This window comes from Micromys minutus, assembly GCF_963924665.1.
Source record: "Micromys minutus genome assembly, chromosome: 26".
NCBI classification, from domain to species: Eukaryota; Metazoa; Chordata; class Mammalia; order Rodentia; family Muridae; genus Micromys; species Micromys minutus.
Window position 1 is genome coordinate 15421752 of NC_137961.1, and position 25340 is coordinate 15447091.

General features: G+C 39.3%; 1 pseudogene across 1 annotated transcript in view; it reads left to right on the plus strand.

Annotated features, from left to right (window-relative positions):
- The first annotated feature begins 410 nt into the window (after window positions 1-410).
- LOC308437440 (heat shock protein HSP 90-beta-like) overlaps window positions 411-25340 on the plus strand; it is a 107481-nt pseudogene continuing 82551 nt past the window's right edge. The window contains exon 1 of the transcript in view: window positions 411-494. The product of the transcript in view is annotated as a heat shock protein HSP 90-beta-like (transcript). The remainder of the gene's footprint in view (window positions 495-25340) is intronic.

Consider the following 25340-nt stretch of genomic DNA (forward strand, 5'->3'; position numbering starts at 1 on the left):
TCAACTATGGCTACTCTTCACTCAGCTCTATGTCACTCTGCATTCCTAGTCTCCTCCTCCCCCTCTCCACCCCTGGTCAACTAACTACTTGCTTGCACACCCAGCATCCAGCATGAGGCTTTCTACTCATGACTGGGGCTCAGTCTACCATGTTCATATATCTTCATCCCTGGAACCACCTCATGGGAAGCCTTTCCTGATACAATTCTGGGTCTTAAACCTTCAGCACTGCTAACATCACCTCTCAGTTTGTATCAGAGGAAGCATGGCCCATATGAATGAATTTTAATATGGTTTATCTTACTTACCTTAACCCAGAACTTGGCCTTCCTTGGGGGGAGAGAACAGATGGGTATAGAAAACATTTCAGAGGATAATTAGCCAGCTTCGGAACTGGTGGTATACAGAATATGAAGGAAAGTATTGAAGTGTGGAACCCTGGAGACGTGAAGACTGTTGACGTCACTGTCCAACATGAGCAAGAAGTTAAGAAGGTCTGGAAGCAAGATAATGAAAGTGGTTTTATCATGTTGAATATGCAGTGCTGAAGGAACACTCATGACTGCCAGGAGCTCCTTGGAATAGTCAGATCCCTAAATCCAAGAGAAATGTCTATCTTCTTTACATTATCTAATTCAAGCTATACTTTACATTTTCATTATATGTTAGTCAGTGGCTCCATTGATGTGTAAATTATTCATTTAACATCTTAAAACTATATGGGAAGTTTGAAAGAAGTAAAAACCAAATCATATTGAGTACTAGTGTTTTATATTCATTGTTAGTTGTATAACCAATGAAAATGTCATTACATATATAGATACTTCTTAGAGATACTCTTCTATGTATGATATATAGTAAAATAATCATGGGTACAATTATACAATGTCTGGAGTTTTATTTAAATTCCCACACCAGATTTAGGTGGAGGAAATGGAACAGTAGGAGGAGGGTAAATAAGAGAAGATTAGGGGAATGTAGTTAAAGTGCAGTATATACATGAATGCAAATATTACAATGAAATCTATTTTCATATACATTAGTAAAAATAAAAAAATGCCTTCACATGGGTGAGAAAATGAGATTTATGAATTATACACAAAGGAAGTGACTGGTTGTTGAAGATAAGTGATAGATGTGTGACTCTTCACAGGAAATTTCCATATCCTTTTGTATTTGCTTAAAAGTTACCAAAAGATAGAAAGAAGGGAGGAGGGAGGATGTGGGGGGAAGAGGATTTTAATATTTGGAACTAGTTGCCTTTGACTGAAGTCTTTACTGTATCCTTATAGTCAACTGTAAATTCATCTTATTAGATTACATAGATTTGCACTTATTTCTGTCTTCAGAGTATTCAATTCATGATCACCCTATGTGGGCACTACATTAGAGTTGGACCAACATAAATAAGAGGCAAACATGTTATATGATAAATAGTATTTCCAGGATTTTTGTTGTTGTTTTGTGGTTTATTGATGTGGTGGTGGTAGCATTTTGTTTTGTTTTGTTTTTTAACCATAGAATGTATCCAGTTTGCAATTCAGCATGGGATTAGCCTCCATGAACATCTGTAAAATGCATGGACACAATGACCCTTTGTACTTTCTAATGTTTTGAAAACAAGGAGTCTTCACTAGTTCTCCCATTGTGTCTCCATCAAAAGCATCTGATCAATCTGACTTCTTCAGGGAAAGACAGACTTGCCAAGAGAGACCACCTGCTGCAAGAAAGGAGCTGGGAGGGGCAATGCCCACCCAGTCAGAAATGAACCAGCCAGCCCTAGCAGCCCCTTGACCTCATAGAACAACCCCAACAGAGAAGATAATCTTCTTAATGGAAAACAGATATGTTTCTTACTTACATCTACTATAGTTCTAATCTTATCACTTCCTGCCTCCTAAGTGCTCAGCTAAAGATATGGACATTCATGATGTTGCAGAGTAAAGTCTGGGTGAAGCCTAGCAGACATGATTGTCTGGAAGAACCTTTCTCTTCTCATCCTTATTGTAATTCCTAAGGGATTTAAGAAAAGAGAAGGAGCTTGGTTGGTTTGTATAATACAATGTGGCAGTTAGGCCAAGAGCCCCTTACTTATTTCTGGCTCATTGTGCTCCTCTGGTGTACTATGACCCAAGATGAATTCTGCCACATGCATTAAAAGTTGTCACTGTGTTTGGAATAGTTGTGTAGCACTTCAGACATGCCTTTGCTCTCTTCCTGGGGGAGAAGAGAGAATTGGTAACAACTGAAGAGTTGGTTCTCAAATCAGACCCAAAAGAGACAAATTAAGCAACCATCTGGCCTTAGTATCTTGAGAATAAATCACAATGTAGTAGATAGGGGTCAGAGCTTGAGACAAAATCTTCATGGTTTAATCCTTCCCAGATATCTGTGTAATAGTTACATCTTCCTCGCTCATGAGCTCCTTAGTTTAGAGATGGATTTGGATTTCATTCTGTGCTAGCTATAGTAGTGAACTTGGATATTCATAACCATGGGTAAAGTGTTATTTATTCAAGTGCATGAAGCATGTATAAATTTTTTTCGAGCCAAAGTTTAAGTGTGAAAATGTAAGTTTATCCGTGTGTGTGTGTGTGTGTGTGTGTGTGTGTGTGTGTGTGTGTGTGTGTTTACACCTCAAACTCCCATTCATTCCTTATGGTGGAATAATTTAATACTACTGTGTTCTGGGTAGATCAGGTGGCCTCAAGAAATTCTCAATCAGGATTACTGGGTACTGTCACTCTTGACTATATCAGTCTCATATAAATATATCTGAGATATATTCTCTGAGTGTTGGTAAATGTCACAGTAAAAAGTAGAAGGATATGACCCTCAAGAACAAAGCCAAAGGTGGGCTCCCTACCAGCTTTCAAGTAGAAAAAAAAAAGTGGATGCATGCTATAGTGTTAGTGAAAAAAGCCTTACCCAGGAGATCCAGTCAGGACTAGGAAGTGAGGAACCCTGGAGAATTTATTCTGGCAGTGACCGTAGCATTAGCATCCAAAGCACTATTCTGGGAGTGCCGGAAGTTGACTGCAGTGGTGTCTGCTGTCCATTTCTGACTGTAGTGTTGCCAACGCTGGTGTCACTGACATCTAACTAGATGCTTCCTGTGCTGTGGTTTTGGCTGAAAAGAGTCCCACCCTTTCTCTAAGCTCATTGATTCTGTTCTCCTCCTCTGCTAATGCTAAAGAGAGTAGGTTTTCTTGAAACCAAAATCCTATCAAGTTCTTCTATTTGCTCCTGAAATCCCTCTGAGAGAGTAGGGGAAAGAAGCAATTGGGATCCTTGGTGCTTTGCAGAGCAGCATGCCATGAATCTAACCAAGGTGGTGACTTGTTCAATATGTCTCTGCTGGGGTATGTGTCACTTTATTGTCATTGGTCATTATCCCTCCCTATGAGATGGCCCTTACTTCATCTGGCCCCTGGGCTCATACATCTTCTCAGAGCCACAATATTGAGTATCTCCATTATCCAAGTCTTCTACCATCTTTCTTTTGTTCCAGACAAGGTTAATCACATATAAAGAATTGGCAATTTTCACACTCCACTAAGACACATAGAATGTCTATAGGTTGCCTTAGGTGTGTCTGCTTTGGCACTAAATAGCGGTGCTACCATTTTTATTAGTCCAACTCACAGGAACATAAGGAACTCTGGTTATTTGCTGCTTCCTAAGTTAACCTGAAAGAAGCAAAACATTGAACTCCTCCAAGTGGTCTTGACCACACACTGAGGTTTATACCAGTGTAAGAGTAAGGTGAGCTTCATTACAGAGGATGTTGACCAGACTATAAATCTTCTAATGCTTCCCATCAGCCTCCCAACAACTCTAGCTTGGAAGATCTTGTTGACAGGTAAAGAGAAAAATGGCTCACATATAGCTTACATATTTCTGTGAGTATTCCATATTCATTATTTATTGGATGTATTTTACGTACATTTCCAATGGTATCCTATTTCCCAGTTTCCCCTCCATGAAACCCCTATACTATCATCCCCAATCCCCCTGCTTCTGTGAAGGTGCTCCTGTGCCCACCCACTCCTGTCTCTGCATCCTGAAATTCCCCTGCACTGGAGTATCAGGCTTTAGCAGAACCAGGGGCTTCTTCTCCCATTGGTACCTAACAAAGCCATTATCCTCTGCTACATATAGAACTAGAGCCATGGATCCATTCATGTGTACTCTTTGAATAGTGGTTTAGTCCTGGAGAGCTATGGTTAGTTGGTATGGTTGTTCTTATGAGTTTGCAAACTTCTTCAGCTCCATCAATCCTTTCTCTGCTCTTTCAATCAGTGCACCATTCTCAGTTCAGTGGTTGGATGTGAACATGAATCTCTGGATTTGTCAGGATCTGGCAGAGCCTCTCAGGAGACAGCTATATCAGGCTCCTGTCACTTTTTTATCAGTTTTTATTGGATATTCTCTGTATTTACAATTAAAGTGCTATTCCCCTCCCCTGTTACCCATCCACCCTCCCCCTCTACTTGCTTCCATAAAGATGCTCCCACTTCCAACCACCCACTCCCACCTCAGCAACTTGCATTTCCCTACACTGAAAAAGTAAGCTTCACTAGGTCAAAGACCACTTCTTCCATTGATGCCAGACAATGCTATCTTCTGCTACATATGTAGCTGGAGCCATGGGTCTCTCCATGAGTGCTCAATGGTTGGTGTTTTAGTCACTGTGAGTTCATAAGGGTTTTGTTGGTAGATATTCTTGTTCTTCCCCTGGGATTGCAAACTCTTTCAGCTCCTTCAGTACTTTCTCTAAATGCTACATCGGAGTCCCCAAACTAAGTCTGATGAGCTGCAAGCATCTTCATCTGTACCAGTATGCCTCTGGAAGAACCTCTGTGGAGGCATCCATATCAGGCTCCTGCCAGTAAGCACTTCTTGGCATCAGCAATAGTGACAGGGTTTGGTGGTCTCTGAATGATCTTTTCTTTAATCCATGCTCTTCTATTTGTCCCTGTATTTCCTCCCATTAGTATTTTGTTCTCCCTTCAAAGAAGGACTGAAGCATCACTGTCTGGCCTTCCTTCTTTTTGAGCTTCCTGAAGTCTGTGAATTGTTACTTGGATATTCAGGGCACTTTCAGCAAGTATCTGCTTATCAGTGAGTGCATACTATGTGTGTTCTTTTGTAACTGGGTTACCTCACTCAGGATGATAGCTTCTACTTCCATCCATTTGCCTAGGAATTTCATGTTTTTTTAATAGCTGAGCAGTACTCCATTGTGTAAATGCACATTTTCTCTATCCATTCCTCTGTTGAAGTACATCTGGGTTCTTTTCAGCTTCTGACTATTATAAATAAGGTTGCTATGAACATAGTGGACCATGTGTCTTTGTTATATGTTGGAGCTTCTTTGGGGTATATGCCCAGGAATGGTATAGCTGGGTCCTCAGGTAAAACTAGGTCTAATTTTCTGAGGAACCACCAGACTTATTTCCAGAGTGGTTATACCAGCTTACAATCCCACCAACAGTGGAAGAGTGTTTTTTTCTCCACATCTTCTCCAGCATCTGCTGTAACCTGAGTTTTTTATCATAGCCATTCTGACTGGTTTAAGGCAGAAGATCAGGATTGTTTTGATTTGCATTTCCCTGATGACTAAGAATGTTGAGCATTTCTGAGATGCTTCTCAGTCATTCGATGTTCTTCAGTTGAGAATTCTTAGTTTTGCTCTGTACCCCATTTTTAATAGGATTAGTTAATTCACAGTTCTTAGTATATTTTAAATATTAACCCTCTATCAGATGTAGGATTGGTAAAGATCTTTTCCCAATCTGTTGGTTACTGTTTTGTCCTTTGGGCAGTGTCCTTTGCCTTACAGAAGCTTTGCAATTTCATGAGGTCCCATTTATCGATTCTTGATCTTAGAGCATAAGCCATTGGTGTTCTGTTCAGAAAAATTTCCCCAGTGACCATGTGTTCAAGGCTCTTTCCTACTTTCTGTTCTATTAGTTTCAGTGTACCTGATTTTATGTGGAGGTCTTTGATCCACTTAGACTTGAGCTTTGTACAAGGAGAAAAGAAAGGATTGTTTTGCATGCCTCTGCATGCTGACTGCAAGTTGAACCAGCACCATTTGTTGAAGAGGCTGTCTTTTTTCCATTGAATGTTTTTGATCCTTTGTCAAAATTCAAGTAACCGTAGGTGTGAAGATTCATTTCTGGGTCTTCAATTCTATTCCAATGGTCTACCTGCTTATCTCTGTAGCAATACCACTTGGTTTTTATCACAAAGGATTTGTAATACTGCTTGAGGTCAGAAATGGTGATTCCTCTGGAAGTTTTTTTATTGTTGAGAATGGTTTTTGCTATCCTGAGCTTTTCATTAGTCCAAATAAATTTGAAAATTGCTCCTATTAATTCTATGAACAATTGAGTTGGAATTTTGATGGGGATTGCATTGAATCTGTAGATTGATTTAGGCAAGATGGCCAGTTTTACTGTGTTAATTCTTCCAATCCATGAGCATGTGAGATCTTTTCACCTTCTGAGGTCTTCTTCAAGTTCCTTCTTCAGAGACTTGAAGTTGTTGTCACACAGATACTTTATTTGCTAGGTTAGGGCCACAGCAAGGTATTTTATACTTTTGTGACTATTGAGAAGGGTATTGATTCTCTAATTTCTTTCTCAGCCTGTTTATCCTGAGTGTAAAGGAAGGCTACTGATTTGTTCAAGTTAAATTTATATCTTACCACTTTGCTGAAGTTGTTTTTCAGCTGTAGGAGTTCTCTGGTAGAATTTTTGGAGTCACTTAAGTATACTATCATATCATCTTCAAGTAGTGATATTTTGACTTCTTTCTTTCCAATTCGTATCCCTTTGACCTCCTTTTCTTGTATAACTGCTCTGGCTAGTACTTCCAATACTATATTGAATAGGTAGGGGGAGAGTGGGCATCCTTGTCTAGTCCCTGATTTTAGTGGGATTGCTTCAAGTTTCTCCCCATTTTGTTTGATGTTAGCTACTGGTTTGCTGTATATTGCTTTTATTATGTTTAGGTATGGGCCTTGGATTCCTGCTCTTTCCAAGATTTTAACATGAAGGGATGTTGAACTTTGTCAAATGCTTTCTAGGATCTAGTGAGATGATCCTGTGTTCTTTTTTTCTTTGAGTATGTTTATATTGTGGATTATGTTGATAGATGTCCATATTTTGAACCATCCCTGCATCCCAGGGATAAAGCCTTCTTGATCATGGTGAATGATCATTTTGATGTCTTAATGGATTACTAATTGTCCCCACCTAATTTTCTTCCATAGCTATTATAGCCTTTGCAATGGATTTATTCCAAATAACACATATAACACTAGCTGTTTAACTTACTTTTCTTGCTTAATTAGTAAATCAGGAGAGGATCAGATGTCAACGGTATATGGATTTGATCCTTGCTGAATTAGCTTACCCTTAACTAACAATCAGATTTTAAGAGAGTTACAGAGATATATGGATTTTTCAGTTTTCATACGCTGATTACTATGGAAAGATAGAAAATCATTATCCAGCTGGTAATCTATGGAATTTTCTCATAGATACTGAATTTGCGATTCTATAAGTCATTAAGCTTTCTAACATTCCACAGTAGCTCAGCTAAGAATATAGAAGGAACTCATGGCCCCAATATTCATCCATCTATTAAAATTTCTTTTTCTTTAATAAAGCAAGTAGAACTGAACTCATCTACTATTGTTAATTCATAAACCTTTAAATACCATGTCAGATTCTGCTTATGTTGTAGGATTGCTTCCAGCAATAGACTTATATTTATGTACACTCTCACCTGCCTGGATTTATTGGAGAAGAACATAAGCAGCTATATTAACCTGCCAAATTTTACTACTCCAAAAGAAAATTCAGAAGGGGTATGCATTTGTCATTACAGATGGATCCACTGAAACACCAGAAAGATAGCAAACTTCCTGCTAAATGGGAAAAGGAGATGTTGACCATATTATCTGAAGCCAAGTCTGCCCACCTGGGGGCAGGGATTCTTTTCTAGCTACTTTGACTTGTGCAACTTCAGTGAGTGCCTCTGAGCATGTGTATTGGTCTTATGTTCCCGATGTTCCTTTGCTTCAACATATAGACCGGATGGATCCAGCTCCTGTTACTGTCACTAATGACTCTGTGTTTGTGAATGGGCCTTAGAGCCATAATAGACTCATTCTTTCACCTAGAGAAAAGACTATATTTGGTTTTTTTCTTTGGGATTTAAATCACTTCCTACTTGTATAGGACAGCATTTGTTTTCCCATTAATGGCAGATATGAGCTTACATTCTGCAAGATACCAGAATTCCCAATCATATGAGCCTCTTTTCAAACTATTCTCTAGATTTTTCTATTCAATATAATAATGTGACCAATAGCACTGCCCATGGTTTGGATCAATATAGAGTTTGGTGTCATATATAGCCTTTATTATGTTCAGATATTGCCATTATATTCTGGGGTTTGTAAAATAAAATGATGTTGAATTTTGTTGAGGCTGTTTTATGTATCTACTGAGATCAGCACGGAATGTCTATTTTAAGTTTATGTATGATGTTTTGTTTATTGATCTGCATATACTGGATTCTTGGAAAGAAACAAACTTGTCCATGGCGTCTGATCTTAACATGTTCTTTGACTGAAAATTCAGGATGACCACTGAGAATGTTTGCATCTATACTCTCATCAACGAAATTGAGAGTTTTCGTTGTTGGTATTTTACGCCCTTACCTGGTTTTGATGTTAGAGTAATTCTGGCTTTGTAGAGTGAATACAGTAGTCTTCCCTTTCTGTTTTGTGGAACAGTTAATTGAATACAAATTATAACTCTCCTCTGAAAGGTTAGTAGATTTTGGCACTGAGTTCATCTGGTCCTGGGATTGTTCTTACTGCTTTGATCTCATTGCTTGCAATGGACTTGTTTAAACTGTTTATTTCCTCTGGATTTAATTTTAGTAGGTCATGTGTGCATGGAAATATAACCATGTCTTTTATATTTTTTAGATTTTTTTTAATATAAGTTTTCACAGTATTCCCTAAGGATTCTCTAGAATTCATTGAAATTTGTTGTAAGGTTATATTTTTTTCATCTGTAACTGTACTAATTTGGCATTTTTCTGTCTCATTTGGTTTCCTGACTAGGGGGTTATTGATTATGTTTGTGGTTTCAGAATACCAATCCCTGACTGACTCTGAGAACTGTTCTTCTAATCTCCACTTAAATAATACCTGCTCTGGTCTTTATTAAACTTTGTCATTTCTTCGTAGAAATTTTGGTTATTCTCATTTTTTGGAGACTTTGGTGTTCATTGTGAGGTTAACCATTTGCTATGTCTCTAATATTTTAGCTTAAGCATGTGCAGCTATGTACTTACTCTAGCCGCTCTCTTCCCTTAACCCCTGAGGTCCCAGTAGCTTGTGTTGTCATTGCACTTGATCCTGAGGCTTTTACATTTTTTTTCCCGGGCCCTTCAACTGACTAACTTGTTGTTCTAAAATTTGATTGTCCAGTCTTCAAGGATTTGTATAGTTTCTCTTACTATTGATTTCTACTTTCTTTCCATTATGTCTTGACAGGATGTAAAAAATTATTTTAAATTAGTTTGTGCGTCTTAAGATTCACTTTGTGATCCAGAACATGAAATCGTTTAGAGCAGATTATTTAAGCAGCTAGTAAAATGTGTGTATCATACCTGTTGGATGGAACATTCTCATAGATATATTTTACAAATTAAATCAATTATTTAAGAATACCTAATCATATTAAAATCTGCATAATGAAAACAGTGGTTTCTGCATCTCCTTTACTATCCCTAATCATTAGTTTTAAATATTGTATATATTTTCTAAAATAACACATTACTACTTATTACAGACCTAATAGCTCCTTCCTATTAAGAAGTACATTTAGATCTACTGTGTCATTTTTTTTCATGCCCACCCTCTACAAAGGTCCCAAAGATGTTGCACTGAAAAACAGAACAGCCGTTTACCTGCCAAGAAACATATTGAAAAAATATGGGAAAAAAAAAGAACCTTATATTTGTGGAGCTGAACAGACTTAATAAAAATCTAAGTGTAAGTGTTGAAAAAGATTACTAAAAGGAACACAGAGTAAACCTATGTATTCATAAAATTATATCAAAGTAAGATAATCTAGGGCATTTGTAGGAGAAAAACATGATAAAACATTAAGATAGGGTTTGTCTATGTGGCAGGGGTTTGGTTTGGTTTAGTTTGATTTTTTGGCCTCTTGATATAAGCTAAGGTAACCCTGAAGAGGGAATTCAGCTGAAAAAAAAATCCTTCCCTCCCCATAAGATTGTCCTATAGACAAGTAAATTATGCTGCATAAATTGCAAGAATCCAGTGAAGTCCTGAGAGTTCTGCCCCCAGATATTTATGACCTAAAGGCTTCTCTCTATGAGACTACCCCTACAATGATTAGCTAAACCTGCCTCCTTATTCATCTATAGATAATAATCTCACCTCGTTTATCTGTAATGACCCCCTCCCTATTCAACTGTATACAATAATTCCACCTCCTTGTTCAGCTGTATACAATAGCCTCACCTCCATGTTCAAGTATATATAATACATGCACTGGACTTCTAGGATGCTAAGGCTTTTCCATCAGAGAAGCCAGACCGCAGCCATGTAATGTCAGCTTTCCTCTGTATATGTCTATCATTCTCTTATTACCTTACCACCTCAATTAGTTCTTGGAGCTCTGCAGAGTGCCGCAAAGTAGAGCCTGAATGGGAATCTGAACAGGAGACACCTAACTACAGAGAATTCTTGGTCAATGAAAGGAACACTCCTGTTACAGGCATGCTGAGAAAGGGGGGAAAAAAGAAAAAACATACTGCAGAAAGGAAAATAAAGGAACAGAGGGGAGCCTATTTCAGTTCATCCAGTGTAAAAACACAAGACAAGGATGATGTAGAGATTGGCAGCCATATCTTCACAAGTTAATGGCTTAAATGTATGGTTTGGGTGGGGAAAATAAAGCATCTCACAGATGAAGGTAGCTTCCTGCTGACCAGAATAGGGTATGCAGTGAGCAGATGCTGGGTAGTGAGTTGGCCCTTTCCAGCTGCCTGCACTGATAGCCTCTGTGACCAGAGACTGGGCAAAGGGAAATGTAACTTTTACAGTGGCTGCAGCATGCTTTAGGCAACAAAACGGCCAATAGAAGAGGTTTGGGGATAGTCTAATGGAAGAAGCACATAACCAAGAGAAAAGACTTGGTGGCTTTAAATGTTACCCTATTGTTGAGCAGCCCTGCCCAAATAATCCAGTGACTATAATTCTGAAGTGTCTGGCGTCTGCGCAGAGAAGCCTTCATGACCTATGCACTCTCGTTAAGTGTCTTGGTCAAATCTTCCCATACATGCCTGTACTAATGACTCCTCTCTTGGAGAAGGACACATTGATCTTACCACCTGGAGTCCTGGTGAGTTCTATTCAACTGTCCGGCATGAGTTACAGCCCTGTGATTTAACAGAATTTAATGGCATACACACTACCAATCCATGTGTGACAGTAGCTTCTTATAACAAGAGCAAAGATAACGGGAATTAATTAAGTTCCACCTCCTTAGTAGAACCCACAGTAATGATAACATAGATATGGCTCAATCACTTGGCACATTCTAGAAAAACAGAAGGCCTATGATCAGATCTGTTTCTCCTTTAGCCCTGTGCATCACAACCCTTTTGGGGTCCATATATCTAATATCTTGCATATCAGGCATTTGCATTATGATTCATAACAGTAGCGGAATTACAGTTATGAAGTAGCAATGAAATGATTTTAGGCTTGGGGGTCACCATGACATGAGGAACTATTTTAAAGGGTCACAGCATTAGGAAGGTTGAGAAACACTGCTTTAGCCTGTTGAAGCATTGTTTTGGTTTCGTCGTACATAGAGACTGTTATCTTCCTTTTTATCAGTCTTGGAGCCTGTCATATAGCATTACTGAGAATTGCCCCTGGACTAGGAGTGAATATTCCTGCTGCATCTCTAAGGAAGAAAGGAGGACATGTAGAAAGTGAGTGACATTCTGAGCAAATACATGTTGTTTCATGGGAGCAAGACAAAGTCAAGAACCAATGCCCCAGCCCTATGGAATTAGTAAAACCTCCCTGAGTGGGGCTCAGAGGGATGGCAAAGACTTCCTGGAGTCTGCCTAGGAATGCTGATGGTGTATTCAGAAAATGTCCATCTAGCTTTCTCCCTCAGGGTGTTTACAGCCTGAAGACTACTATCCCACAGAGACTGCTCTTCAGGAGATTAACTAAACCTGCTTCCTTAGTCAGCTGCATACAATAGCCCCGCCCCCTTCTTCAGTTCTGGCAATAGCCCACATCCCTGTTCAGCTATCTATAACAAACACAGACTTCAGGCACACTGAGGCATGTCCGTCACAGAGCCCAGTCCAGCCAATCCAGTATTTCTGTACATATGTCCCTCTGTCTGTCCTCTCTTCCTTTCCCACAGTTCTTCAGCCAATCCCTGGAGTGCTGTAGAACAGGGCAATAAATATTTGCTACACCTATTCTTTCTCTCTGACTAGGCTTTTTGGTTTTGGATATACCTTCCTCAAATGAAAAGATTTATTTAATCCTCAAATGCTTAGTTTCTCAATACCATCTCCCCAACTCTACCAAACTAGCAATCTGAAAGTAGACAGTCGTTCACAGGTTAAGGATTGCGGTCCCAATGCAAATTCATGACTAAGTTAAAATGGGAAGGTCATACTGTGAATAACCACTGCCTGCTGTCTGTATTCTATGCTTGGGTGGTTTTTTTTTTTTTTTTTTTTTTTTTTTTTTTTCCTTGCATTTTCTTAAACCAAGGCACACCTGCACTCTTACCATCCTCAAGGGCCCCAGCATAAAACGGGATCTCAACCTTTCTAAAAGTAAAGTTTTTTGTTTTTTTTTTCTTTTTTTCTCACGACATTTTAGAAGTGTTATTAAAACTCACTGGACTCTTCAGATTTGGAGAGTGAAAAAAAAAGAAAAAAGAAACAAGGGAAACCTTGATTTCTCCTCCCCTGGATATCATGTTTGTTTTGACATGTGGGCGTGGTGAGTTTTTCTGGCAGTGACTGTGCAAATTCAGCCTCGGGTGTCTACAGGATACAGCGCAGCCATGTCTGAGTTGCATAGACAAGAGATATTGCTTTTCTCTCTCCAGCCATTCCCCCAGATGTTAGATGCTGATGTCAGAGCAAGTTGCTTCGCTCTTTCTTTAAAATTTCGAGTTACATATTCATGTGTCTGGCAACAAAAAGCAGGAAAAGGACTGGTTAAGATTGTAATGCAATGCTGGGCATGGTTGGCAGATATGGGTCTGTAGGAAAGATAGGGACAAGTGTGAAATATCCTTAGAGGTCTTTGGAAGTTTGATATTTGCCTCTATTTTATACAATTTGTCACATGGGGCAGACAACTAGCATGTATATTTTGTTACAGAATTTCTGTATTGAAATGAATTCTAATCTCTTCTCCCCTCAGTCCCATTTATCCTGTAAGGGTTTTTTTTTTGTTGTTGTTGTTGTTGTTTTTTTGGTTTTTTGGTTTTTTGTTTTTTTTGTTTTTTGTTTTTTGTTTGTTTGTTTGTTTTTGTTTTTTTTGTTTTTTTTTTTGTCTGATGCAGCCATAGACAATGAACTAATTGGAACTTGTGAATTCCTGATGCCACTTCATGCCACCGGAGCATCTGCTTGCAGTAATTCCAAGCGCCTTATTTGGGACTTGGTTTTGTTTATAGAAATTGTACTCGTGAGAAAAAGAAGTACCCTTAGAGGAATGATGTAAAGAAACAGCTCAGCAATATGGGGCCCTAAACTGCCTTTTTTTTGGGCCTGTTTCCTATTGCTTTAGCAAATGACCTAGGGCTGAGACATGTATAAAGGATACATATTTAATTGGTCTATGATTCTAGAGGTTGGGAAGACATGGTAATTATTGCATTGTAATATGGCAGCGCATGACAAACATGCCATAAAAGGCTCCTTGTATGTATGTATATATGTATATATGTATGTATGTATGTATGTATGTATGTATGTATGGTTTTATGTGTGGCTTTTTAAAGCTACTCATTTGACAGTCAGTGAGATGTTTTATAACCTGAGTTCAATCCATGAGACCCAAGTGGTTCAAGAAAAGAACTAATTCCCATAAGTTGTCTTCTGACCCCCACATGGGCACATTAGTACATCCATGCATGCACACATGCAAACATGTGTGTATGTGCACACACACACACACACACACACATTTAAAACTTCTGAACAACTAAAGAAACAAACTAAAAAGACAAAATACACGAAAAGAGAAAATGTTTTATGAACTATATATCAGAAAGAGAAAAAATCTAGAATATATAAAGAACTGTAAACATTAAATACCAAACATACTAATTTATAAGTTTAATAAATTACTGTATAAAGGAGCTAATGAGCTGAATAGATAATTCTCAAAAGAAGTATAAGGGGCCAATAAACTTAGCCATCAAAAGAAATACAAGTAAAGACTGCATTTAGATCCTATCTCCTTTCAGTCAAGAAAACAAAAGGTAATATGTGCTGAGGTTAGATGGGAGGGGTGCAGGGAGAAATCGTTAAATACTGCTGGTAGGAAGACAAAGATGTACAGACACAAGAAAATCAGTATAAATAAAATTACCACATGAGCCAATCACACCACTCTTGAGAATATATTCAAAGGACTTTAAGTCAGTGCACAACAGAAATACGTGTACATCCACATTTGTGGCTGCACTGTTCACAACAGCAAGGGGCGAGAACCAGCCTGGAGCCTATCAACAGAGGAATGGATAAAATACACACTAAAAGTTTATTCAACCACAACAGAAGTGCAATCACAACATTTGGAGAACATGAATAGAACGGGAAATCACTGTGTTGAGTGAAATAAGCCAGATTCTAATACATGAAAAGATATTTAAGGGGTGTGTGTGTGTGTGTGTGTGTGTGTGTGTGTGTGTGTGTGTGTGTGTGTGTGTGTGAGATTATGAGATGAAAGTCTTAGTTATAGTTTGTATTTTGATAAAACACCATGACCAAAGCAACTTGTGGAGGCAAGGCTTTATTTCAGCCTACAATTCACTCTCAGGTCACATTCAATACTGAGATAAGTCAGGGCAGGCAGGAAATCAAATAAAGCAGGACCCTAGAGTCAGGCACTGATGTAGAAGTTCTGAAAGGGTGCTGTGTACTGAGTTGTTTCCTCTGGCTTACACAGCCTGCTTTCTTTTATACCCAGAACCACAGTCCAGAGATGGCACTGCCCACACTGAGCTGGACTCTCCCACATCAGTCACCAATCATCAACTGCCAGCCACTCTGGAGGGGGCAGGAGGCATTTTCTCAATAGAGGTTCTCTCTTCCAAAATGACACTGGCTAATGTCAAGCGGCCCTGAAACTCCAACACAGGGAGAAAGAGACCTTAAGGTGAAGAATGGAGGGGAGTGTACGTGTGACATGAGAAAAGAAAGGAGGTCTACCTTGGGGGAGGAATAGACAGAGAAGAGGAAGGGACATGGAAAGAGAAAATGTGGGCAAGGGACAAATAAAAAGGACGTATAATTCTTCCCGAGAAATTCTGTAATAAAGTCCACTATTCTGGATGCTAGCTTTAAAACTAACTAAAAAGAAAAATAAGATTATGGACTCAATCTGCAAATGTAATCCAACTGAATGGTACTTGACTATACAGAACCCTTTACCAAATAGAATAGACTTTCAAAATGACCTCTCTATTAAAATGTGGAGTAAGAATCAATAAAAATAAACAAAATTTGAACTATAAAAGCATCTGAACTTCAGAGTCTGTGACTTTTTTTTTGTTCTACGAAGAAGAAGCACATTTTATCAGAATGTAAAGAATTTAAAGTGATAGGAAGACTCTCAGAACCAAGTATGAATATGGTCACCTTACAAAAAGTCTAGTTTGTGTGTTTGTTTCCACAGTAGCCTGGCCTGAAGATAGGACTCTCCATCAGGGTAAGCATGAGGTGGGGAATTAGTGAGTTAACATGGTAGACAATGAAATCTCGAGATGGCATGAGCACTGAGCTCCACCACTAAGCATTGCCATGTGAATGGAAAAATCTGCGCATCTCTAGGCTCATTGCTAGAACATCCAGACCCAAGGCTTGTATAGCTCTCTGACCACATCATAGGTTCACAAGGTAAGCACTCAGCGCAAACTTTCAACGGCGTAAGGGAATATATTAAATGCCTTAGGTGGAAATCACTGATAGATAAGCTGAAAGCTAAGAAAGCCAAAACTAAGTGTAACTAAAAAGACACATTAAAACATAATTCTGCTCCCAGGTGGCAGACTTTGTCCATCTTGCTCTTACTGGACTCTCCAATACTGAAACTAGACCAGGCTTATGATGCCTGACTTGACAGGAAAGCTCTGGCCTAGAAGCTGGTATATGTAATCAGCAAAACATGGCCAATGAGTGCAAAGTATTCACAAGTCATCAACGTGGGGAATCTGTGTAACTGATGTCTTCCAAGGGTATTTCCATCAACCTATCTTGGTTACACCACATGCAGCAAGTACACCAGGGAATAATTCACATAAAATATTAACTTGAAGCTCAGTGTGGTCACTTGGAATTAATCCACACACTGAAAACACTTTAAAGTTTAATGCTTGCCAAGTTACCCTCTTTCTTTCTCTTCAGCCAAAGGCATATGATTTTCTACAGAAGGCCAAGAAACCTTGGTATTGACTCTGCCTTGGTAGTGCAGGGCCAGCCCTTTGGAGCACTTCAATTGTAATCTTCCTAAATGCTTCCAATATCTCTAAGTTCTTGTTCAGTTTTTTTTCCCAACAAGATAATATAGTCTTTCAGTGTGGAACTTAGAACATTCCAAGAAACAGGAAATTCTTCGGTGTATGAATAACATGTTATGAGTTTAAATCGCCCTGCATCCCCTCCATCACGCTCCAATAAAAGACTCGAACAAAAGAATAGAACAGACCAAAAACAGAGGCCTTCACACGCCAATAAGGTTAGCCATGCCAAGTCTCAGTCCTTTCACCCAACATCCAACACACATGTATTGACCACCTACCTGTATTTGGGTCTGCGCTAGGGATGGGAGCTAGAAAAGTTCCTAGTCTAGTGGGAGACACAGGTCCATATCAAAGTGGGAAGATAAAGGAAACTGAGTTTGTTAAGCATTTGCTGGAAACAAGACTAAGCAGCCTATGCATTTTCTACTCTGCTTTCTATAACCACACAGTCTCTCTTACAATGAAGGAAATTGAGGCCCAGAATGGGCATTTAATCACCCCAAGTCTTAAGCCTGAGAACGTAGCATACCCAGATTGCCCTCTATGAGAGTCTACACTCTGGTCATCTACCATACATTTTCCAGCAGTGAATGGTCAGTACCACTCTGGTAGCCTAACCAACCGGCTCCAGAAGCTCAGAAGGCCCCAGGAAACTGTAACAGGAGCGCCAGGAGGTCAGAGAAGGCATCACCGAGGATGTGACATTTGAGTTGGACCATGTTAAACAGCTGGAGTTGGGCCTGCTGGATTACTAATTTGTTGATTTTTTGACTACACCTCTTGGGCACTTACCAGAGCCACAAGGCAAAGGAAGCAATAATTCTTCTCAGGCCATCCAAACTGCTGAAACGGAGTCACCTGCAATTTCTACACCAACTGGCTCCACACAGAGGGTTTCTCAAATAAGGCTGTGGTGGAGAGGATGTTAGCCTGGGGAGTAGCAGGTGTGTGAAGTAGCAAGGGGGGAAGGGACATGGTGGGTACCAGAGGATCCCACATGAGATGGAAGGAAGAAGCCCCAAAGAAGCTCTGAGAAAGTATATGAGGCAACTTTTGTCTGAGAGTTGTTATAAAAAAAAAAAAACAAATGTCAAATGAAGATTTTTAAAGTCCCTGTTTACCTGTTGGTGTAAATCAGTGGTTTTGCTTGGCAGTGGAGTGAGTCTTTGAAAGGTGCTGTTCTATTGTTTCCCATAGAATCTAAGAAGGGTCACAAAAGGGGGGAGGAGCATTAAACTTCAGTGAGGCCAAAATCTGAGAAAATGTGTATGATCCACTGAACAAAAGACACTGAGCTGAAGAATGATAGAAAATGCCCTTGTGTGGATAGTGGAAGGTTTTAAGACAAGGAACTCTGAAGAGGACGGCAAATAGTGCAATGTCTCCGAAATGTGCAGAAAGTGCAGGAGGGGAGGGAAAGGACATAGCAAAAGACTTTCGGTAATGTGTTGCTTCTCTACTGGGCACAGTTAAGGGACACCAAAGAAGTTACAGACTAACTGGAAATCAATGGACTAGAAGACTTGTTTTAATAAATTTCCTAAGCGTACTAGCCGGTTTTGTGTCAACTTGACACAAGCTGGGGTTATCACAGAGAAAGGAGCCTCAGTTGGGGAAATGCCTCCATGAAATCCAGCTGTAAGGTATTTTCTTAACTAGTGATCAAGGCGGGAGGGCCCAGCCCATGGTGGGTGGTGCCATCCCTGGGCTGGTAGACCTGGGTTCTATAAGAAAGCAGGCTGAGCAAGCCAGGGGAAGCAAGTTAGTAAGTAACATCCCTCCATGGCCTCTGCATCAGCTCCTGATTGCTGACCTGCTTGAGTTCCAGTCCTGACTTCCTCTGGTGATGAACAGCGATGTAGAAAGTGTAAGCTGAATAAACCCTTTCCTCCCCAACTTGTTTCTTGGTTGTGATGTTTTGTGCAGAAGTAGAATTCCTGACTAAGGCACTAAGGGTTATTTTTAGTATGACTAGAATTGGGTCTTAATTATTTTACAGTATATTTGTTAAGATGACTATTTTCCAATTCAATTTGCTCATATAGTAATTTCTTGGTATTGAGCAAATGCTATAACTAGGAACTGAAACAGGAATAATGTATATATTTGGGGCTTAATTTAAATATTATCTATTTTAGAACTTTTGTGTCCACAGCAACAACTGAGATTTGCCTATATTGATCTTTGCTTATAATGATTGCCAGCCTTGGATAATAAGGGTTAATAGCCTCATAAAGGTAATTTGGAGAATACCATCTCCTTTTCAATTTATAAGAAAAACTTGAGGAGTGATCTCTTACACAATTTTAATCCATTTGGTGAAACTTTCATATGAAATTATTTAAACCTAACATTGTCTTTATAAGAATTTCTTGACCACTGACTCAGTTTACATAGTGATAATGAGACTTCACATTTTTGTTACCCTTTGTGTTAGATTGAATTTATTACCTTTCTGCAGGGTTCTGTACATTTCATCCAAGTATTAGTTTCACTCTTAGATTCCTGTAACTCACGCTGGCCTGGAACCCACTTTATAGCCAAGGTTGACCCTGACCACAGTTCCTCTTGCCCACCTTCCCAATGCTGAGACTAAGGCCTGAACCACTAAACCCAGCTGAGGTTTTCAATTTATCAAAGTAAACTATGCACACAGTCTTTTCTTGTCTTTTGTTTAATTTGTGAAAGGTCTTCCAAAGTTGCCCACTAACTTATTTAAATCCAGTGAGTTCTTTTTTCAGTTTTTTTCAAGTCTATATTTTTTTAAAATATGGTTTATCATTACCAAGTGTCTCTTAGCTATACTCACATTTTCTATAGCCTTTAATACTGTTTTTAATTTAATTTTACTTGTGTGTGGTTTGGACAGACAAACAGACAGACAGATGTCTTATTTTCACATGTTTATGCATACACATGAGTGTATTGTATGTTTAAGCCAGAAGTCAATGTTGATTGTATTCCTTATAGCTCCCCATTTCATTTACTGAGATAGGGTCTTTCTCTGTACCCAGAAGTCAAGGCTCAGAATGACTGGCTGGCCAGTACTTTTCTGCATCCACTACCCTATGCGTCTGCAGCACTAACTCTTACACCACACCCAGTTTTTCACAAGTGCTCAGGAGTCCAGTTTATCTCTTTACCCATGCACAGCAAGCACTTGACCAAGCAAGCATCTCTTCAGCCTCTCTTTTCTTTTGTTTTAAGCAAGATCTTTCTGAGTAGCCTAGAGTAGTATTGAAATAATAATTGTTCCCCTGCCTCCGTCTCCTGAGTACTGCATGGTAGGCATGCATCCATGATAGACATGCATCCATGGTAGACAAGCATCCATGGTAGACATGCATCCATGGTAGACATGCATCCATGGTAGGCATGCATCCATGGTAGGCATGCATCTATGGTAGGCATGCATCTATGGTAGACATGCATTCATGGTAGACATGCATCCATGGTAGACATGCATCCATGGTAGGCATGCATCCATGGTAGGCATGCATCCATGGTAGGCATGCATCCATGGTAGACAAGCATCCATGGTAGACATGCATCCATGGAAGACAAGCATCCATGGTAGACATGCATCCATGGTAGGCATGCATCCATGGTAGGCATGCATCCACATCAAGTCCTTAATGTTTAAGTTCAAGCTCACAAAAGAAAAAAAAAAGTTGTTTTTTTTTTTTTTTAAAAAAAAAAAAAAGCAAGTGTTCATTTCCTACTCTGTATTTCTTAACTGGGCTCTCTAAGTCTCTGGATATTTCATTCTACTTCAGTATGTTTCTCCTGATTCTCAGCCATGATTCCTGTTCTCTTGCTTCTGGGGTATTTTGATATGTAGTCTACCATGGATACACTTTTATAGAAGGAGTTCGGAGGCCTAAAGTTAAAAGTTCTTTCAAAGACTTGTATCTCCCCACTTGGCAACAATATTAACCCTTTTATCCCAACAAGTTTATGTTGACCTCTGCCTGCAGCTGAAGTAATAATAAATGCCTTTTCTTTGTGAAGCAGAATTTCTCCCTCCTTTGCAGTTCAGTGCAACTGGGACCTTTTGGTTGGGTAAGGCCTTGGTTTCATCAGGAGGTCTTTGATCTGGCTCCCTGCAATACATCGCCACTCAGATTTGTTCCCTATTCCTGTGAGACCATTCAAAGTTAATCCCTGGATTCCCACAAATTTACCAATGACCTGTGAGCAGTCAAAGGCTTTTCTCTCAGGCTTTAGGCTTTTGCTTTATGTTTGACTCCTGAGAATTCTCTTACCCTGTTGCCAGCTGGGCCAGACACTGAGGTTTCTGAGGCTAGCGAGGTGGTTCAGTGAATAAGAGAGCTAGCTGTGCAAGGATAAAGACCTGAGCTCAGATCTCCAGCATTGAAATGGGCACAGCAACAAACAGTCCTCTAAATGCTAATCTCAATACCCATAAATCAGAGCAGCGCTCAGACCTCTTCAGAGAAGTACCTTCCTTCAGTGGATGGTAGCACAGAAACTCACAACTGATCCAACTACAGAGACTAGGTATCACTGGAGTGCTCAGTCACTAATTGTTCATCTCTATCACACACACACACACACACACACACACACACACACACAAGGATCAACAACTATAACAAAAGAATGTTTGGAAAGTCTTCTTGACATGACAGGATCATACACTATGGTTGCATGAGCAAGACCTGCACAAGATCAAGATCAAACCAGTTAACATTTTACCATGGAGAAAGAAGGGGTCTCAACCCCCCATCCCTAACTGAGGAGTTATGGGTAGTTGATGGCTTCAAAAAGGAGAGGTCAGTTTTCTTAGGGTGTATATCCTGGAGGGTTAACCGTGCTCCAACAGATGGCCCCATACCCAGGAGTATATGAGCAGCACAAATTGGGCTCAATAAGTTATTTAAAGAAAAGAAAGAATAAAAAAGAGGACATGTTGGTGATGAAATTGGGTGAGGTCATAGAGATCGATCTGGAAGAAGTTAAGGAGAAATGTGATTAAAATAAAGTGTATGAAATTCTCAAAGAATTATTTTTAAAAATATATTTTAATATAAAATCTTGGCATATCTACATAGTTCTCTAACCCCAGCACTAGACTAATTGTGGTAGAGACAGGAGGATTGCGGGATTTAAGTCAACTTAGCCATACAAGCAAGACTCAAGCACAGTGAGCATTTGGAGCCCTTCTGTTTCCTCATATGGAATCTGCATATTTCACTAGAAAACATGTGAGATGCTTTAGCTGTAACCTACACCTAGTCTTCTTGGATTTGTCTTCCTCATATTATCTGTTCCTGGTTAAAACTAGCCCCAGAGATTCACCCTATTCCATGAATGCCCAACTCCCTCCCTACGTAGTTCTACCTTTCTATGAAGGCAAATTACAAAATCATATCAAAATCATTCCCTCAAAGGAGCATAGTAATTCCTATAAGTGCCTAAAATTTGGTTTTAAGCAAGTGTTCACTGTATTGCATTTTGTTAAAGGAGAAATCGATTTATTTCTATCTTGTAAGCTTCTTATTATCTGAGTAAAAAAGATAATCTACATTTTTCTCATTAGACTGACAAATGATATTAATTATAATGAGAGATATTCTTTCCTCCTCGAGTGAAGAGTGGAGCATATCTTTCATTACTATTAATAACTCATGACAGCAAAAACTCATGTGTTTTTTGTCCCCATAACAAATGCATAAGGCATCACAACAAAAATTTTATAGTTAAGAAAAACTGAAGTCCAAAGAGTTAAAGATTCACAAAAGATAAATGAGGTAATCAAAGTTGAAATAAATTTGGCCTAAGATGCTAACTTTACATAAATACACATATATGCAGCCTGTTAAAAACCCACGGAGCTCCCAGGGACTAAAACCCTAAACATTTTGGGTGAATCTTTACCTAAAGTCCTGGGGCACACTGGTTCATCCATTCACATTGGGTTATGGATGAAGTTTAAAGGGCACAGGAGGGACCCTTAGTGACCAAGCTTATGAAATAATGGCAGAGAAACAAGAACAAGAGCTGAGAAAATGAACACATGGCCCTGAGATGATGTTCCTGGTGGCTCAAGTTTAATCAGCCGTAACACCCCAGAGCAGCATATCTTCGCCAGTTGTCTCATTAAATTCCATGTCAGAGTTTCATCAGTGAAATAAACAGTCGCAGGTTTTCCTGGAAACCCAAGGAGGTTGGAGAGGTCTGATCTTAAGGTCATATTTCAACATGCTCACTTTTCAGTCAGAAGATTCCCTTGTCCATGAAGTAAATGGGGAAATTTTATTATTTTTTGCTTGCCTAATACCTATACCTAATACCAGTATCCTAAAATGGGAGTCTGGACCAAAATATAATTCTTTCATTTAGAAATAAATACTATGGGGTTTGAGGGTATAGTTCAGTTATAGAGTATATGTGTAGCATGTGAGGATACCAACATATAAATAAATAGCTCTCTGGTTTGGAAAGGAGGGTGCTGAGAGAGAATCTTATACTACAGGGTGAAATTCTCAGCAACCCTCATGACTCAGCCTCCTGAGTGTGAGACAAAGACACGAGTCAATGTGCCACTACTTTCCTAACACAGAGTACCCAAAGGACAAACTGTAGGTCACAGTTTTGTGGCTGCATTGGTGTTCTAGTACCACCACTGGAAACCTTGCCTGGTTATAGAAGATGGCTCATTCAGACTCCATATACCCCATTACTAGGAGTCTTCTCTAGGGTCACTCCCATTGATTCCAGGGAGTTTCCACTGCATTAGGTTTCCACATTGCCCTCTCCCCGAATGTTGCTGGATTCTAGTCATCTCCCCCAGTCTCCATTCCTTTCCTATTTAATCCCTCATGTTCCTGCCACCTGCCCCCAGTCCACCAGCAAAATTTTTTGTATTTCCCACTTCTAGAGAGAACTAAGCATAACCAATACATCCCTCCTTGTTACTTAGCCTCTCTGGGTCTGTGGATGGTAGCATGATTAGCCTTTACTTTACAGCTGATATCTACATATAAGTGAATACATACCATGTTTGTCTTTCTGGGTCTGGGTTCTGTCTACAGTTTTCATTTGTCTTTTGAAAGCTGGATGGATGATACTCCATTGTGTAAATGTGCCACACTTTCTTTATCTGTTCTTTGATTGAAGGACATCTAGTGATTGACTGCTATGAATAAAGTTGTGATGAATATAGTTGATCAAGTGCTCTTGTGATAGTCCTTTAGGTATATAGAGTGGTCTAACTAGGTCTTGAGATAGATCAATTTCCAGTTTTCTGAGCAACCATCATGTTGATGTCCACAGTGGCTGTACAAGTTTGCACTCCCACCAACAGTGGAGAAGTGTTTTCCTTGCTCCACATCCTCACAAGCAAGAGATGTCACTTGTGGTTTTTAGTCTTTCTGACCAATATAAAATGAAATATCAAAGTAGTTTTGATTTGCACTTTCATGTGGCTAGTCCAACTTGAGGCCCCCACTATGAGAGGGAGCCCATCCCTGACACTGCCTGGATGTCCAGGAACCAAAGGCTGGATAGCCCAGAGATCTAAGAGAAAACCAAACCCTACCAGGGAAAAAAGTCAATAGAATTATTTCTAATGATATCCTACTATACTCATAGATTGGTGCCTGGCCCAACTGTCATCAGAGAGACTTCAGTCAGCAATTGATAGGAGCAGATGCAGAGACCCACAGTCAAACATTAGGAAGAGCTTGCGGAACTTGTCAAAAGAGGGGAGAAAGAATTGTAGGAGCTACAGGGACCAAGGACACCATGAGAACACAATCCACAGAATCAACTAAGCAGGGCTCAAAGGGGCCCATGGAGACTAATAATGATAAATTATATATATATATATATATATATATATATATATATATATATATATATATATATATGCATACATACATATACATATATGTGTGAATTATCATATATCATATGTAACATAGTATATATTATAATAATGATAATATATCATATATAATAATAATAAATTACTCATATTTATGACTAATGATAATTTAAAAAGCCTGCATAGGTCTGATCTCTAGGTACTCTGCATATATATTATGGTTTATGTAGCTTGGTGTTCTTGTAGGACTTCTAACAGTAAGAGTGAGTTTGTCTTTGACTCTTTTGCCTGCCCTTGGGACCCTTTTCTTCCTACTGGGTTGTTCATCCAGCCTTGGTAGAAAGGGTTGTGCCTGGTCTTATTCCATCTTATTATACCCTGCTCAGATAATATTCCTGGGAAGCCTGCTCTTTCTGAAAGGAAACAGAGAAGTGGATCCAGGGGATACTGGAAGTTTGTGGAGTGGAGGGAAGAAAAACTGTGGTCAGAAAAAACCACCACACTCAGTCTGAGTCGCTCTTATTTAGTGGCAACAAAAAAGGAACCCATTTTGAAACTCTACCTACTGATGACATTTTTTCCACAGCCATTGAGTTTCCTAAAGTCAAACAATACAAGGTAAAGAT